The sequence below is a fragment of the Chlorocebus sabaeus genome, chromosome 28, assembly GCF_047675955.1.
Source record: "Chlorocebus sabaeus isolate Y175 chromosome 28, mChlSab1.0.hap1, whole genome shotgun sequence".
Taxonomy (NCBI): domain Eukaryota; kingdom Metazoa; phylum Chordata; class Mammalia; order Primates; family Cercopithecidae; genus Chlorocebus; species Chlorocebus sabaeus.
In genome coordinates, this window is record NC_132931.1 from 1,495,936 (window position 1) to 1,514,661 (window position 18,726).

The following is an 18,726-nucleotide window of genomic DNA, read 5'->3' on the forward strand; positions in this document are numbered from 1 at the left end:
TTCTGTACCTGTAAATGGGGGGAAATACCATCCAGATTTATTGTGAGAATTAACAACATAGCACATGTCACGGGCTTCCAAGAGGCCTGCAGTGGGCAATGAATACACGGTAGCAATTACTAGTACGGAAATGCCACTGCAAATGCCCAATTCAACAGACATCTGAGCCGGGTGTGTTGGCTCATGCTTATAATCCCAGCACTTTGGGAGGCCGAGGTGGGAGGATTGTTTGAGCCCAGCCTGGGCAACAGTCAGGATAGAAACCTCACCTCTAGAGAAAAGGAATAAAGAAAAAGAAAAACGTGATTCATCCGAGGAGAACGGAAGCGCACGCCCATCTGGCTCATGGTGTGTGTGGAGCTGCTGTGGCCCCTGTGACTGGAGAGAGGAGGTGATTCTAACTCCTCACTTAGGTGAATGGAGACATGGCATGGCCACTAACAGGAATAAAGAATACTGGAAAAGAAACAAACATCTGAAGGGGACGTAGCTCTGAACAAATTATATTTGAGGTGCGATACAAGTGTGAGGTCAAGACAGGTGACACAGAGCTGTGGGTCATCACTGCACAGGTGAGTGACAGCTCTTTGACAGAGGAGATGGTGAGGAAGAGATGCAGAGACAATAGAGTCCCAGGGAATGACACAATTCAAGGTGGAAGTAGAAGACACAGACTTTACAAAGAGACAAGGAAGTAGTGGGATTGTGGAAGCCAAGGAACAAGTTGCAGAACAAAGGACTCATGGAGAGTGCTATGAGAAGCGAAGGAAGATCTGCTGGTGATAATAAAGTTGAAATGTAAAACATTCTATTAATATCTGCACTAACGCTGAACTGTCTTAGTTTCAAATAATTGATAATGTAACGCCACCAATGCTTCATGATGAGAAACTGACATTCAAAGGAGAAATACAAACTCTGTAGAAGATGCTCAATTACTTGAATACATGGCTTTTCATTTTCAGAACCTGATAGAGGACCAACCCAGAATGTCTGTATTTAAGGATTTAACTCACAGAGTTTCAGATAAAATGCTGCTGCTAAAATACTATATACAAGATTATGTTTGCTGTGATAAGAGCAATGGTAGAAAGTATTCAACAAAGCACACCAAACAAAAGGGATTTTACCTTTTTTTTTTTTTTTGAACATGTGATAAGATTATCTGAGGCAACAGCTTCCTAATTATGATTTCCTTAGGTTACTAAATCGAGTGTCCGTGGGGTTTGTCAGCTGGAAACTTTCTACTTTTGCCAGAGCAGTTTCACTGGAGCAGTGGGTGTAGGGGACGAGACAGACTCTGAGTCAGGCAAGAAGAAGAAGAGGGAAGGCACAAATGTACTTAAGGCTGCAGGCCAAGGGCCCTAGAAGCTGCTGTGTGTGTGCGAGTCAGCCACCTCTACTGTCAGTTGACTGTGGCTATGCTCGAATGCATCCTGGTCCTCCTTCACTTCTCTCACTATCTGCCATGTCTCCAACTTCACACTTCTCAGGGACTTCCAAGTTGTCTGACCCACTCTGGATAAAGAGCTGAATCCAAAAGGCTCTTCCCTCGCAAGCAAGTGTATGTTTCATTTATATTAAGAAATATAAGGCCAGGTGTGGTGGCTCATGCCTGTAATCCCAGCACTGTGGAAGACGGAGGTGGGTGGACTGCTTGAGGCCAGGAGTTCAAGACCAGCCTGGCTAACAAGGTGAAACCCTGTCTCTACTAAAAATACAAACATTAACCAGGCATGGTGGCACACGCCTGTAATCGCAGCTACCTGGGAGGCTGAAGCATGAGAATCGCTTGAACCCAGGAGGCGGAGGTTACAGTGAGCTGAGATCACGTCTTTGTATTCCAGCCTGGGCAACAGAGAGACTCCATCTCAAAATAAAAAAGATATATGAGTACTTCTAATCTCATTCTATATGGGCCACTTAAACTTTTTTAATACTACGGATTAAACCACCATGTGCCTGGGAGGATGGAAAACAGTGTGAATAAAGGTGAAAGCATCTGATCAAGAGCATTCCCAAGTCCCTCCACCTGCAAATCACACTCCCGAGATGCTGGTGACTAGAGTAACACGTAGCTGAACACAATGGTGGAGGGTGATGAGTGATGGGGCAGGTCCAGGTTTGGAGGAACCTGAGGCTTCTACAACTTTTGGAATCTACTTACAGGAAAAGGAAAAAAAGTGACAAATACAAAAGTAGGTATAAATGTGAATACATACTTAGAATCTAGAAATAAATCATGATATATTTTTAGAGTCTCAGAGATTCAAGTACCTGTTTTGAGACATTTTTTGGCAATTTATCAGAAATGCCCCCTATGTATCCTGGCTTCCCCTCCCCACCTCTTAGTTCCCAGGCTCTCAACACAAAAAACCAAGTCCATAAGCTGCCCCAAGGATCCAAATTCATTAGCTTCACAGTATATTCAGTTGAAAGCAAATAAGCAGAGTTTACTAGGAAGAAAAAGAAAGAATTCAGGTCAGGAGCAGTGGCTCATACCTGCAATTCCAGCTCTTACAGAGGCTGAGGTGGGCGGACTGCTTAAGCCCAGGAGTATGAGACCAGCCTGGGCAACACAGTGAGACCCCATCTCTAAAAAAAAAAAAAAATTATCCCAGTGTGATGGTGCATGCCTGTGGTACCAGCTACACAGCAGGCTGAGGTGAGAGGATTGCTTGAGCCTGGGAGGTCAAGGCTGCAGTGAGCTACGATTGTATCACAACACTCCAGCCTGGGTGACAGAGTGAGACTCTGTAGAAAAAAAAAATACATAAATAAAAGAAAAAAAAAGGTGGGACGTATTCAGCCTTATTAACTGATACAAAATTAGATACTGTCTTGCCTATAATCAATAACCACTGTAACAACATAATACTTGAAAATCATTTCACATCCTCTGAACTGACCTTTAAAAAAAATCTCAGTATTCAATTCTTAGAACTTGAGAAATAAAACAAAAAAATCAATCTTAGATCCTCTATAAAAATGAATTAAAGTGCAAGATTTGCCTTCTTCATGGTTGAAAAGGCCCAGTCAAGTGAAGGACTCTTCTACCCAGGACCGTGGGGAGTGATACCCAACGCATGTCATCTGTTTCCGCAGGACAAACACAAGCTCTGACCAAGTGCTGGAAGGCAGAGTGTCTGTATGGCCTGGTCCTTGTGCTCCCTGACACACAATGAGCTTCCTCAGCCATGCTGCCTTCTCAAACAGGAGCATTTACCTGTCACAGGCCTGAGTCACCTGTCACATCCCCAAAACCACCACCTTCCTAGTCCTTCTCCACAACGCAACGAACTCACTTACTCACCAGATTGGTGAAATAGTAGCCATCCTCTCCAGTCATCAGTCGGCTTGGATTGCAGAAGCGCGTGATATACTGGATATTAGACTGAAGGCGTGGGGGGTTGCCCTTCAAAACGATGTAGATGAGGGTGGGGAGGAAGTCATCCGCTGATGCCGGCTCGTTCTTGGTGATCTTGATGGCATTGAAGATGTGCTTGCTGCACTTGGTGATGCAGGCCAACTTGTCTCGAGGCACATGCTTGGAATCCATTTCAATGATATCTACAAAGCAGAAAAGACAATATTTCCCATGAAAAAAGAATCCCAAAAAAGAAGCAATAGGAAAATCCTGTTTTATCTCTAAAGTTATGAAGGAATCCTCACTAACCCCCTTTCCAGCAGTTAACTTAGTGTATACATGACTTACTAAATATGATCTCATACTCACAGAAAATAGAACTAAGAGCCAGGTACTACACAGTGTGCCCTACAAGCACATTTCTCTAATCCTCAGATTATGCAATAGATACTCATATTTTTTTTTCTTTTTTTTTTTTTTTTGAGATGGAGTTTCACTGTTGTTGCCCAGGCTGAAGTGCAATGGCACAATATTGGCTCACCGCAACCTCCACTTCCCGAGTTCAAGTGATTCTCCTGCCTCAGTCTCCCGAGTAGCTAGGATTACAGGCATGAGCCACCACACCTGGCTAATTTTGTATTTTTAGTAGAGATGGGGTTTCTCCATGTTGGTCAGGCTGATCTCCAACTCCCGACCTCAGGTGATCCACCTGCCTCTCCCTCCCAAAGTGCTGGGATTACAGGCGTTAGCCACCGCGCCTGGTTGCAATCGATACTCTTATTAATACTATTCATTTTAGGGATGAGGGGGCTGAGGTTCAGAGAGGTTAAATGATTTGCCCAAGATCATACAGACAGCAGGTAGCAGGGTGGGAATTTGAAACTATGTCTCTCTGACTGTAAAGCCCACACTCCTTTTCCTTTTTCTTTTTTTTCTTTTCTTTTTTTTTTTTTGAGATGGAGTTTCACTCTTTGTTGCCCAGGCTGGAGTGCAGTGGCCTGATCTCTGCTCACTGCAACTTCCACCTCCCAGATTCAAGCGATTCTCCTGCCTCAGCCTTTCAAGTAGCTGAGATTACAGGTGCCCACCACCATGCCCAGCTAATTTTTGTGTTTTTAGTACAGTGTTTCACCATGTTGGCCAGGCTGGTCTTGAACTCTTGACCTCAGGTGACCTGCCCGCCTTGGCCTCCCAAAGTCCTGGGATTACAGGCGTAAGCCACTGCGCCTGGCCAAGCCCACAATTCTAATCACAATGGAAGCTGCCTCTGAGCTCCATGGAGAAGGAAGAAGTTGTCTGATAATCTTTTCATTGCTTCTATGTTTCTGTTACATTTTAGAATGTTTTCGACAATCTCAATTTGCATACCGCTTTTTAGAAATGTGGCTACCACACAAAGCATCTTTCTACTGGATGCGATAATACGAAAATCAACCGGCGTAGGGGTGCATGGCTGTAGTCCCAACTACTCTGAGTTGGCTGAGGCAGGAGAATGGCTTGAGCCCGAGAGGTTGAGGCTGCAGTGAGCTACGATCACACCACTGCACTCCAGCCTGAGAAAGAGTAAAATCATGTATCCAAAAAAAAAAAAGTTATTGTTGCCGCTGGCTGAGCGTGCCGGGCCGGCCCCGCTGTGGGGTCGCGCGGGGAGGGGCGCGGGACAGAGCCCGGGCGCCCACGGCCTGGGCCGACGCGGCCGAGCGGGGCTGCGTGCCTACCCCCGGCGCTGGCGCCCAGCACCAAGGGGCTGCCGCTCGCCTTCCTGCAGAGCCTGCGCACCCAGTTGGACATCCTGGACGACCTGCGGCGCGGCTTGCGTGCACCTGCGCGAGATCCAGTCCCACTGGCAGGGCGCCGACGCGCAGGACCTGCCCCGCGGGATGCTGGAGGGCCTGTGCCAGGTGGCCACGGCCGGCGGCTACCTGACCTTCCAGCGCTTTGTGGCCGGCCTGCGCACCTCGCTGGTGAGCGCCAACTGCGGCCCCCGGGACTCCACGTGCGCCCCGGCCCAGCCTGGGGTTTGCGCTGGACAACGAGCCACGGACGGTCCTGGAGAAGCCCCTGCCCAGGTCTAGGCGGCGCGGTCCACAGCCCGGAGCAGCTGTGCGCCCCAGCCGAGGCGCCGTCCTGCCACACGCAGCCTGAGCGGTCCCAGAGCGCGAGCGCGGACACAGGTGCATCCGCCTGCAGGGCCCTGGAGGCGGACTCAGTGCCCGAGAGGAAGTCAGAGGCACACCATCACCACCCGCATGGACTGCGGCCTGCTGAAGCAGATGAAGGAGCTGGAGAGGAGAAGGAGGTGCTGCTGCAGGGTTTGGAGATGATGGCAGAGACGCGACAGGTACCAGCAGCAGCTACGAGTGCAGGAGCGCCACTGCCGCCTGGGTCAGAGCAGAGACAGCACCGACTTTGGGGCTGCAGGGAGCCCCCGCCCACTGGGGCGGCTACTGCCCAAGGTACAGGAGGTGGCTCCGTGCCTGGGAGAGCTGCTGGCTGCGGCCTGTGCCAGCCGGGCCCTGCCTACGTCCTCCTCCGGGCCCCTCTGCCCTGCCCTGACGTCCACCTCGTCCCCGGGCTGACAGCAGCAGACTATCCTTATGCTGAAGGAGCAGAACCGACGCCTCACCCGGGAGGTGACCGAGGAGAGTGGGCGCATCATGCAGTGGGAGCAGGAGAAGTCGGCTTAAGCAGCTTCTGTTTGAGACCCACGCCCTCAGCCAGCAGGATGTGGGGGGACCTCTGGACTCCACCTTCATCTAGCCTGTGTTGGCTGAGCGGAAGCCCAGGGCAGACCTGGCACTCTGCCTTCCAGGGCGGAAGCCCCGTCGCACCCTGGCTCTGAATGGAGAGCCCCTGCAGGCCCAGGCAGTCCCGGAGTGCGGGCGCCTGCCTGCCCCACTTGCCATCCAGGCTCCCCAGGCTTGCCCCCGGCTGGTCCCCGCACCGAGCCCTCGACTCGGTTTTGGCTCCTGGTGCTGACATGGGCTGGGGCTCTCTGGAGTCCGCATGGTCCGCAGTTACTACTGCCGCTGTCAGGGGACAGTGGGGGACTTCTCCACGAGTTACCGCCTCCCCGTTTCCAGCGGTGCTGCCCTGGGTCCCATCTCCAGGAAAGGCAGGCTCACACCAGGCTGCACTTCCGATAACGGCCAGCAGAGGGGGGCCGGGCGGCTCCGATGCGACGCTCAGGCTGCACCCGAAACCAGGGGTGCAAGGGCAGCTTCCTTCCCTCAACCAGGGCACCAGGACAAGGTGGCTGTCGCTAACACAAGGGCAGATGGAGGGGGTGGGGATGGCCTCTAAGCGGGGGGTGCCTGCCTGGCAGCGGAGCCCCAGGGATGGCGGTCGGACTTCGGTCCCGGCCAAGGCTGAGGGACTGGCTGCAGCGGATCGGGGAGCCAGGCAGGCGACAGCTTAGCCAGCGTATGCCTCCCGCAGACCCCGGGGTGATGGTCTTCCTCATCCTGGCCAGGACGTTGCCCCCCATTGAGTCCCACAGAACAACCTGTGAGCCTGGCTCCTCAGGAGGGGGTTCAGCCTGGGCCCCCAGGCACATCCTAGGCAGAGCCTGTGCCCCCAACTCAGGATTCCCAAGGTCTGGGGTCCTGCTCACCCCCCACCCCGTTTCCTCCCACGCCCAGCCTGACCCTAGGTTTCAGCAGGGAGAGGCCACTTCCCTCAGCCAAGAAAAACGAGAACCCCCAGGGTATAAGAGGAGGCTGGGGTAGGTCCCCTTGGGCGTCACTCCCTGCCCCCCTGCCTAGGCCCACTCCTGTTGGTGCTGGAGTATGCACTGGTGGGAGGCCCTGCTCAGCCCATCCTGGATGGTCCCAGTGCCACCAGAGCCAGGTGCATGGCAACATCATGGATAGGTTTTGCAGCCCAGGGCCCCCCAATGCAGGGTGTGTGTGGGGTGGGGTGCAGGGACCCCTCGTGCCCAGGGCACTTTGGTGCACTGTCCCACAAGGCACCCCTGTCTCAGAGGAGGTGTGCTGGCAGGCAGTGTGGCAACTCCCTTCCAGAACCCAGCTCCACGTTAACCTGCCCACAGCAACCCCTCAGAGCCACATCCCCTGCTGCACCTGGCCTGCAGGGGTGTCCCAGGACAGGCCCAAACCAGCCCAGCGTGCAACTGAGGATGGGAGTGAGCTTTCCAGGGGACATAAGGACTCCAGGCCTGGACCTCCTGGGAGGGTAAGGGAGTAGGTCCTGAAGGCCTGTGCCCCACAGCCCCAGCACCAGGTGGACTGCAGCACAGTGGGTGGGCCAGCGGCAGCCTGGGAGAAGTCACCAACACCCCACCCCCGTCAGCAGGCTGCAGTCAGACCATTAGGGCCTCCCCACATCTGCCTTTGAGGGTGCCTGTCATGCCCTGGAAGATCCTAGCATCTTTACAGGACTGGAAGCAGGAGACAGAACAGTGTCTGCCCCAGGCTCGCAGATGGTTTGAATGGTAAGACAGGGTTTTACTGGGTGAAAAGGAGGAAAAGGGGGAAACGGGGACTCTCACAAGGTCAAAGTCCCCGCTAGAGTGCTTTCCGCCAGCAGCTAGAATCCCAGGTTCTACACAGAAAGAAGAGGGGCGAGGCTCCCCGCTGCTACAAAAGGCTGCGCAACCTCCCGAAGCTCCACCCCAGTGCACAGGCTGGTTGGAGTTTTTCCGGGGGGCTCCATCCCAGTGCACAGGCCAGTTGGAGTTTTTCCAGGGACCCCTTCCCACCTAGCAGTCTCACCATGACCATCTCATTCTTTTTGCTATATCTACAGTCTTAAATAGATTTAATACATGTTTTGATAATTTACATATTTTATGGACATTTCTATTTATGTAACCCACTGAATCATTTTTGGTGGCTTTATAACATTCCATCATATTAACTGACTTATTCGACTCTTCTCTACCACTGTGCATTTGAGTTGCTTCCCCTCTTTCACTGTTGTGCATCGTAGCTATAAATAATTTTGTAAGGACTATCTTCTTTTGGGTTACTTCTCTGTGATACATTTCCAAAAGTGGCATTAACTGCTTAATAAGAAAAAGTAACGTGATAGCTCTAAGCATCTATTGCTACTCACACTCCTCAGAAACTCAGTGCACACTGTCATTAACCACGTGTATGTGCTTATTTCCCTATGGCCCTGACAACATTGGGTTTGATGATTTTCATTTGGTTTTACTGATTTTATAGGTGTAATATATATGTATTTATTCCTCACTTTCTGCCAAAGCACATTTAAAGTCTATTTAAAAGATAAATGCAATTCAGCACAACAGCACAAAATTTACTATATTTTCTATAGTAACACCTATTACTATAGAAAATATAGTAAATACAGATAGATAGGTATTAAACAATTTTTTTAAATTTTAAACAATAGGCCAGGTGCAGTGGCTCACCCTGTAATCCCAGCACTTTGGGGAGCCGAGGCAGGAGGTTCACCTGAAGTCAGGAGTTCATAGACAAGCCTGGCCAACATGGTAAAACTCTGTCTCTACTAAAAATACAAAAAATAGCCGGGCGTGGTGGCATGCACCTGTAATCCCAGCACTCAGGAGACTGAGGCAGCAGAATCACTTGAACCCGGTAGGTGGAGGTTGCAGTGAGCCGAGATCGCGCCATTGCACTCCAGCCTGGGGGACAAGAGCAAGACTTCATCTCAAAACAAAACAAAACAAAAAAATTTAAACAGTAAGTAAACAAAAACAAACAAACAAAAGAAACATGGAGAGACCCCAAAAGCAGAGCCACAGATGACAAGACAGAAATGTTTTCCTGGAAGATGTCTAAATTAGTCAAGAGTCAGCCCATACATCTGCCTCTAACTAAACTTTTTAACAATCATCACTAAGATGAAAACAGTTACATAATTCAGGGTTCAAAAGACGAAAGCAAACGAATTCTTCAGGTGAAATTCTGACACCAAAATCAAAAATTTCTCCCAAGGGTTCTCACAAGGATGTCACCGTAGAAGAGCATGAATAAGGCCGAGAACAAACCCCCGGGACTGGCTGTCACAGACCTCATCTACATAGGCCATTGACATCACACACCAAGGGCCGATACATCCTGTGGAAGCCTGCAGCAGTCTGACAGTCTGGCTTAAGTCTAAAAGGATGGCAGGACTCTCGGGGTCGCAGGCAGTCACTTCGTTCCCTCAATGAAAAAGGCCAAAAGCACTCACGGCACTTTGTGATCACCGTGACTGCAGCCCTTGTTACTGTCGACTACTTACCCATATCCATGTCATTTGTTGAATTAAAATTGATCCCTCGTCTATAAAGGCGTAAGTACACCGGGCGCGGTGGCTCACGCCTAGAATTCCAGTACTTTGGGAGGCCGAGGCAGGCGGATCACAAGGTCAGGAGATTGAGACCATCCTGGCTAATACGGAGAAACCCCGTCTCTACAAAAAATACAAAAAATTAGCCGGGCATGGTGGCACGCGCCTGTAGTCCCAGCTACTCGGGAGGCTGAGGCAGGAGAATCGCTTGAACCTGGGAGGCAGAGGTTGCAGTGAGCCGAGACTGCACCAATGCACTCCAGCCTGGGTGACAGAGTGAGACACCATCTCAAAAAAAATAAATAAATAAAGCCAGGTCTTGAACTCCTGGCCTCCAGTAATCCAGCTGTCTCGGCCTCCCAAAGCTCTGGGATTAAAGGCATGAGCCACCACACCCAGCCTATATCCTAATCTACTTTCTTCTCAATTTTTTCATGTTTAGCTCTTTGATTTGGCTGGAATGTAAGGTGCATGGTATGAAACACATAACTAAAATAAACTCTATACAGGTATCTGTCAGCAGCAGCAGTTAGTAAAGTGTGATCTTGTTCCCCCTCCTCCTCCCAGTTGTCATATAAATTGCTCCTCATAAATTAAATCTATTTCTGAAATCTCTGGTTTATTTCACTGTTCTGTATTTTCATTTTTTACCCAAATCTCATCTAGGTGTGATGACTTTCATTTTAGAATATATTTAAAAGTCTGCTGGATTTAGAAGCCTCCCCACTTCACAAATTCTTGCTTTTTACCGCTCACACACACAAAAAAATATGGTATATTTGTTTCATTGTTTTTCTAGAATAAATAATGTAACATTTTGTAATTTAAATGATATTTTAAGTGTTTATACCGACCTGCAAAGTATTTTTCTTTTTCTTTCTTTCTTTTTTTGAGATGGAGTCTCGCTCTGTCACCCCAGCTGGAGTGCAGTGGCATGATCTCAGCTTACTGAAACCTCCACCTCCCGAGTTCAAGCGATTCTCCTGCCTCAGCCTCCTGAGTAGCCGGGACTACAGGTGTCCTCCACCATGCCTGGCTAATTTTTGTATTTTTAGTAGACACAGGGTTTCACCACATTGGCCAGGCTGCTCTCGAACTCCTGACCCCAAGTGATCCGCCCACCTCAGCCTCCCAAAGAGCCAGGATCACAGGTGTGAGGCACCATGCCCCACCACCATCAAACTGTTTTTTAATTCTTTAGATGAACTTCTAATTTGCTATATTAAATTCTCAATATTTAACATTATTGCTGTTGTCTTTAAAAATTATTATTTAAAAAAATATGCTAGGCTGTTTAATTTTCTTATCACTAGTATGTACACTGTAAGTAAATTTTTTAGACTTATCTTGCCATGTTGCTGTATTTGTACTTTTATTACTGTTCTGTTTTCCTTTGGATTTTCCTAAGATTATTTTTTCATGGATTTCCTAAAAATTATATTTGCATTCATTCTAAAAGCACTCATTACATGATGAGTAGAACTCAAGCCACTGTACCAATTATACAAAAAGGACAAGAAAATGCTCAGACGGTTTTCAATTTAAATGGGAAGACTGAATGCAATCATTATTAATATTCTACAATTACAAACAAGAAGGACAAAGCACTGTGGGGCACACTGTAAGTCTCACTTTTTCTTACTGGAGCTGTCTCCTTCTCTAGATCGGTACGGTGGTAGCAGCAGTAAGTGTGCTTATTTTATACTAACACCTGTGCTGAGACGATGGTGACTAGATCTTTCTAGCGATGCTCGCGAGAAAAGTTGTTACCTTCCTGCTCTGAGGTGTGAACCCAAGTAGATCCAGAACTACTCTATGAGAAAAGTCCTGATGCTACCCACCCTACCCCAGAGTTGACTGAAAGCAGGATGGGCCTCGATCTGAGCATGCTCCGTAGGTCAAATGCGTGGGTTTTCATTACCACCACCCCACACCTCTATTTCCAGTTCTCCAAGGAGACTTCCATCTAGCCCTCACCTATGAATTGATGAAATATATTTACATGATACATTCTCTAAGTTTCATTTCTGTACTAAACTAGATCACCAGACAAATACATCCATGGACTACACTTTAGATCTGCTGGCGATATTTTTTCAGAGAACTAGTTTTAGTTTTAAGCTTGGAGTTTTTTATATTTTTAGACAAGAGTCTTGCTATGTTACCTAGGATGGAGTGCAGTGGTGCCATCTTGGCTCACTGCAACTTCTGCTTCCCAGGTTCAAGTGCTTCAGCCTCCCTTGTAGCTGGGATTACAAGTGAATACCATCGCACCGGCTAATTTTTGTATTCTTAGTAGAGACAGGATTTTGCCATGTTGAACAGTCTGGTCTCAAATTCCCGGCCTCAAGTGATCCTCTTGCCTTGGCCTCCCAAAGTGCTGTGATTATAGGCATGAGCCACCACGCCCAGCCTATGCCTTGACTTCTATGTAGGTAATCACAGTAGTAGCTACATTAAGAACATGTTTATGAACTCCAAGTACCATCAAATTATGACCCTGTTCTCTCACTCTTATTTTAAATTCATTTTGTAAACCTCAAATCCTTTCAATAAGCAGAATAGGTCTATATAACAAAAGGACTACTATTATGGAATGTGAGGATTTTTCTTTCTCTTTTTTTTTTTTTTTGGAGACAGAGTTTCGCTCTTCTTGCTCAGGCTAGAGTGCAATGATGTGATCTTAGCTACTGCAATCACCACCTCCTGGGTTCAAGCAATTCTCCTGCCTCGGCCTCCTGAGTAGCTGGGAGTACAGGTGCCTGTTGCTACGCCTGGCTAATTTCTGTGTTTTTAGTAGAGACGGGGTTTCACCATGTTGGCCAGGCTGGTCTTTAACTCCTGACCTCAGGTGATCCACCCGCCTCACCCTCCCAAAGTGCTGGGATGACAGGTGTGAGCCATCATGGCCAGCAAAAAATGAGGTTTTGTTTTTTTTTACTATTAAGACCTCAAGTCTAACTTTAATATAGGGGATAACATTTTAACTGATATTTGAATTTTCTTTTATGGTGCTATAATTTAACTTGTTATTGTTTTATTTATTTATTTTTCTTTAGAAATGGCATTTCACTGCATTGCCCAGCATGGAGTATAGTAGCTATTCACAGACTTAATTATAGCTCACTGCAGCCTCACATTACTGGGCTCAAGCAATCCTCCTGCCTCAGCCTCCTCCTGGGTAGTGGGGACTACAGGTACACACTGCATGCCCAAATCTGTCCTTTTAGTTCATGTATTTTCTGCAAAATCTTATCCATTCATTTAATCATCTTAGGTAGTTTACACATGGTTTTACACCTTTCATTTGCACCAAATTTTAGCGCTTAACTTAGAACAAACCATATTCATTGTTATTATTATTACAGGTTTGAGCATTCCTAACCCAAAAATCAAAAATCTGAAATGCTCTAAAATCCCAAATTTTTCAGTGGCTACATGACACAAGTGGGAAATTCCTCATCTGGCCTCATGTGATGGGCTGTAGCCAAAACTGTCACATGCACAAAACTGCTTAAAATGTGGTATAATATTACCTTCAGGCTATGTAAGTAAGTTATATATACAACAAATGAATTCTGTGTTTGGACTTGGGTCCCAGTCCCAAATTATCTTATATATGTGTAAATATTCCAAAATCTGGGAAAACCACAAAAATCTGAAACACTTCTGGTCCCAAGGCTTTCGGATAAGGGATACTCAACCTGTAGTGCTCACTTCCAACTAGAAACTCTCTGAGTTCCTTTTAGAGACCCGAGCAGCCTGTCTTACTGGTGTCAAGGGATCATGTTCTCCTCCCCCAGCTCCGTACAACCCCTATAATTTTACAGTACAATACAGAAAACTCCTTTTCCATTTCTACCACAGTTTATGCTCCAGTAGAGTATTTATTTCATAATGTAAAAGAACTCCCCTGCCACTCTGTCTCTCGTCCTGCTTTCCATTCTTGTAGGACTTACACTATGTTACAGATCTGCTTATTGTCCATTTCCCCCACTAAAACGTTAGCTCCACGAGGGCACCGTTCACCACCATATCCTCATGCCTAGAACAGGGCCAAAAACATGGTTAGTGCTCAGTATGGGTTGACTGAATGAATGTGGCCATTTATTACCATTCCTCCCTTTATAAGATGCTGAAGACAATTCTCCATAGATCTCTTTCTACCTATCTGTGAACAAAGGCAATGACTGCCTTTGTTTTGCAACATCTTTTCAAGGATTTCTGTATAACAGCTTTCAGAGACAGAGATAGTGCCGCCTTCAAGAGAAAAGGCTAGACTGCTTACTGTCTAATAAGGATCCCTAAGTCTAAGGTTCCTCTCCTCTAATACAACTCACTGCATGCACAGGCTTTCCCTGGTCTTCTCTGCATGATCCCATAGGAACAGATACTCAGGGGATAAGCACAAATGCAAATGGTCTGGCTGCTGCTGCTGCTGCTGTAAGAAACTGGCCTTGTCTCTGACCCAGGAGACTCATGTCTTTGGCCAGTATCTGTGAAACCATGGCAGGTTAATTTGTTAGCCTGCAAATAAGGTAACTCTCAGGCCCCACTTAGCATTTGCCAAAGGAGCAAAGTGAGAGCAAGTTTGTTTTGGTAGGGTCTTTTAGGCTCTACAAAACTCCAAAAGGTTTGTCATAGTTTTCCAAGAAAAAAAAGATAACAGAGCAGTGAAAGTAAGTAAACCCTTTTCCTCAAGTACTCTCTAATCCCTGTAAGGGATCATCTTTTCTATAACATCTGAGTAAAGCTGTCGTTTTATTTTTCTAAAATAAATTTTTTACTTTGTGATTAAAACATTGACAAGTGGGTGTCTTTCTTTGACTATTATGCCAAGAGGCACTCTGTACACTTTCTTAACAGTCTGACTGAGATCTTTGTTTTCACTTTGAAAACCTCTGACTATCTTCCTTAACTATGTTTTCTGTATATTTCATCTGGAACTCCCGTCATTATAATATGAATCGCCACAATCTATTTTCTGGGTTCATTAAGTTTTGTCTGTACTGCTGTTAATTGTTTAATCTATTTAGGTTTTAGTTTTGATATCCTTTTTTTTTTTTAACCAATTTGTGCTGCCTTAAATAGTTTTTTAAAGGAAAATAAACATATGAGGGCTTTAATCCTCTTGAAAAATGAAACACTAACATTTAAAGAGTGCCAAGCATGCAGTCCTCACATTCTGAGAAAGTCCATCTCACCAGGGAATATATCTTGAGGTCATTAGTAACTAGTAGAACACAGATTTAAACATTTCCACATTTAGATGAAGAAAACAGGACAAAACTAACTGATTTTCTCAAATTCAATTACTGGCAAAATAAAGGTGGTGGGAACCATTAAGGTACATATGCTCATTTTGCATCTCCAAAAACCAACCAACCAAAAACCAGAAATCTGTCATTTTTAGCAGCTAGACAGTGTCTAAGGAACTCATGTTCTTCATAAAGGTCATCATAAAATTATTTTTAGCATAAGAAATGTTTCAACCCTTGCTTTCCCCTTTATTGAATGAAATGTGTAGTGGGCTAAGAAATCCAGTAACTCGGCCGGGCGCGGTGGCTCAAGCCTGTAATCCCAGCACTTTGGGAGGCCGAGACGGGTGGATCACGAGGTCAGGAGATCGAGACCATCCTGGCTAACCCGGTGAAACCCCGTCTCCACTAAAAAAATACAAAAAACTAGCCGGGCGAGGTGGCGGGCGCCTGTAGTCCCAGCTACTCGGGAGGCTGAGGCAGGAGAATGGCGTGAACCCAGGAGGCGGAGCTTGCAGTGAGCTGAGATCCGGCCACTGCACTCCAGCCTGGGCGACAGAGCGAGACTCCGTCTCAAAAAAAAAAAAAAAAAGAACTCCAGTAACTCCCGTGATACAAGCTGCACAAGAGAGACACAGTGCAGACGGGAGTGCCCAGATTGCCAAAAAGTAGAATTCCCAAAGACATTTTGTTCATTTAAAATACTTTGACGTCACTAGAGTCAGAGCAGATACAGTGTGATTCACGAAAATCCAGATAACCTGTAGTCTCCTATTGGCCTTTTTCTACTAAGTGGAATGATTAAACATGTGGTACTAAAAATCAGAGAACACTCCTGAATACGAGTTCATTAATGTAACTGTGAGATCAGCTTACTGTGCTATTTACCCACTGGTTACTTCAGGTTTCCAACCTTGAGGAAAGTCAAAAGTATTCATAGATGAGAAAAGGTGAACCAGCTTTTCATGAATTATGGAAAGAGATTTAAAGAAAAAAAATGTCTTGTAAGAGGCAGCTAAGCCTTCTTCACCACACCAACAAGGGCGGGTCTCAGGAGCTGCCCATGCAGCTTGAACCTCACTTTAGTAACTAGAACCACTGGGCTCAGCTCTTTCCCCTAAACCAGCATGTGGAACAAGACCTCATGCTAGATCTTCCTGTGATGCGTAAGTGTGACGGCTGGGTTTTCACGCTGGGTTTTCATGTGTGAGATATGCCTCCCTCAAACCTTGTTACAACACTGGCACATTGCCTGTCGGATGTGAACAAAGATGAAAAAAAGACCGCATGCTCATAAGGGTGGAACTTGGCACTGACAGGGTTCAGCTTGGCAGTGCTTGCTGAACACTTCCTGAATCTGGACTTCACTCATTGTGAGAGTCTCACAGAGGTTCTTCAGGTGAAGGCTATTGTCTTTAATTTCTTCTTCTGGAACACACAGTGTTGCCTTCTCCAAAACATCTGCCACCTCTAACGAGTCCTTGCAGAAGCCCTGAATGCTGTACATATTTGCCTCCTCCACCAGTTTTTGGCTGCTCTGCTGCGAGCCCTCAGTATCTGCCAATGCTTGCTTATCTTCTTCCACAGCCTCCTTCAGCTGCTCTTCCAACTTGACTTCTTCCATGAGTATCTTGTCTGTAGAGGGAGTATCTGTCCCCCATTTGGTTTGGATCCACGTCCTCTTCCAAGTGCTGGCAACTGTTCTTTTGTTTTGTAGTTGTGTGCAGAACTGAGGAGAAGGCCTGGAGACACTGCTGACACCGGGAGACTGCGTGGCACCAGCCTCACGCATGGAGCCACCATGGCTGCTCCGGGATGATGATTTAAGTTTCCCCTCGCCTGTCACTCTATGCTTCTATGACACGTTTTAAATTGTTTTTATTCCTTCAATATAATTATCAAATATATCTTATATCTACTTTTGTTCCTTATGACTTATAGATTCTGAGAGCACAGAGCTATTTCCACTGCCTCACTTCTCATCCTCAGTGCTCCTAATTTTAAAATTGGGTCCTGGGTTGCTATCCCTGCTGAAGTTCTCACAATAATTAAAGTCTATTTGCTGGTTAAAGTTGCTCTGTTTTGGATACATACTTCTGTTCTTCTAACAGTAATTACACAGCAGGGCAAATTATTCCTGGCATAAATACATAGTTTAGAACAGTGGAGTCATTGTAAGGTACAGGAGGACACTTATCTCTACTTATTCCAGGAAAGATCACAGGAATGAAGATATAGCCATGTCTTAAATTGTGTATTTTTTGTCCTCATTCAGGTTTACAAAGCTTTAGGTCTATATAATACAATCAGTATCAGATTTTTTTTTTTCTTTTTTTTTGAGACAGAGTGTTTTGCTCCTGTTGCTCAGGCTGGAGTGCAACGGCGCAATCTTGGCTAACTGCAACCTTCACCTCCCAGGTTCAAGTGATTCTCCTGCCTCAGCCTCCCTAGTAGCTGGGATTATAGGCGCCCGCCACCACGCCCACCTAATTTTTTGCATTTTTAGTAGAGACAGGTTTTCACTATGTTGGCCAGGCTGGTCTCGAACTGATGACCTCTCAGCCTCCCAAAGTGCTGGGATTACAGGCATGAGCCACATAAATAAAACAGGTACAATCTAATTCAAAACAAAAAAGGCAACATCTTTTCTAAAATGTTTTTTATCTCAATGGAAAACCAAAGATTGTGCTGACATCGGTATGATTAGAAAAAAATTCTTTAGTGTTTGGAAGTGAATCCTTCTCTGTCTGATAATTCTGCTTCTAGTCATGATGGAATATTCTAATGGCATCAGGTCCATCTTAACAAATTGGAAGGTCAGACAAATATATGAACGAAAGGTTTTCAGACACTGGATGACAGGCAAACAGCAGATTAACTCCTGAAAGAAGGGAAACAAACATTGTCCTAGAGTGTCCCAGCTCACTGCTGGGAGTTTTAAAGTCATGGCACAGGGAGGGGTCACTCAACAGAACCTAGCTGACTTGGTGAACTGAGCAGACAGCATGTGGAGTTCAGGGAGGCCAATGTGACCAGAATCTGCATGGCAAAATATCATGCAAATGCTACGAAGGGCAGAGGGCTACACAGAAAAAGCTCCAAGTATCTGCAGAGGGTTCCCTTGAGTGTGGCTGAGTACTGCACATGCATATGAGGAAACTACCCAAGATGAGAGAAAGAACCACCAAGTAACATGTAGAACCACAGCACAAAGGACGGGAGGAAGAAATGTAAGAATCCTGTTTAAGATTCTTATGTGTAAAGTGGTATAATACTATTGTTTTAATTTTTCTTTTCTCTGTAAAGTGGCATACTACTATTTGAAGGTAGGTAAGTTAAAGATGTATTCTGTAAACCCCAGAACAACCAGTAACAAAAAACAAACAAAACAAAACAAAGAGGTATAGCTAACAAGCTGATAGTGGAGATAAAGGTGTGGTCATAAAGAAGGCAAGGAAAGAGGAGAAAAGGAACTAAGACAAGATGAGATAAACACAAAGAGCAAGATGGCAGAGGTAAACTTTCCCTTATCAAAAATCACATTAGGCCGGGCATGGTGGCTCATGCCTGTAATCCCAGCACTTTGGGAGGCTGACGCGGGTGGATCATCTGAGGTCAGGAGTTCAAGACCAGCCTGACCAACATGGAGAAACCCCGTCTCTACTAAAAATACAAAAAAATTAGCCAGGCATGGTGGTGCATGCCTGTAATTCCAGCTACTTGGGAGGCTGAGGCAGGAAAATTGCTTGAACCCGGGAAGCAGAGGTTGTGGTGAGCCGAGATCGTGCCATTGCACTCCAGCCTGGGCAACAAGAGTGA

The 18,726-nt window shown here is 46.3% G+C and overlaps 3 pseudogenes; 2 read left to right on the forward strand and 1 right to left on the reverse strand.

Annotated features, from left to right (window-relative positions):
• The window catches only part of LOC103246585 (rab5 GDP/GTP exchange factor-like), a 29,109-nt pseudogene that overhangs the window by 1,079 nt on the left and 9,304 nt on the right, over positions 1–18,726 (reverse strand).
• LOC103246918 (suppressor APC domain-containing protein 2 pseudogene) lies at positions 3,721–6,227 on the forward strand (annotated as a pseudogene).
• LOC119621413 (small nucleolar RNA U13) lies at positions 16,059–16,169 on the forward strand (annotated as a pseudogene).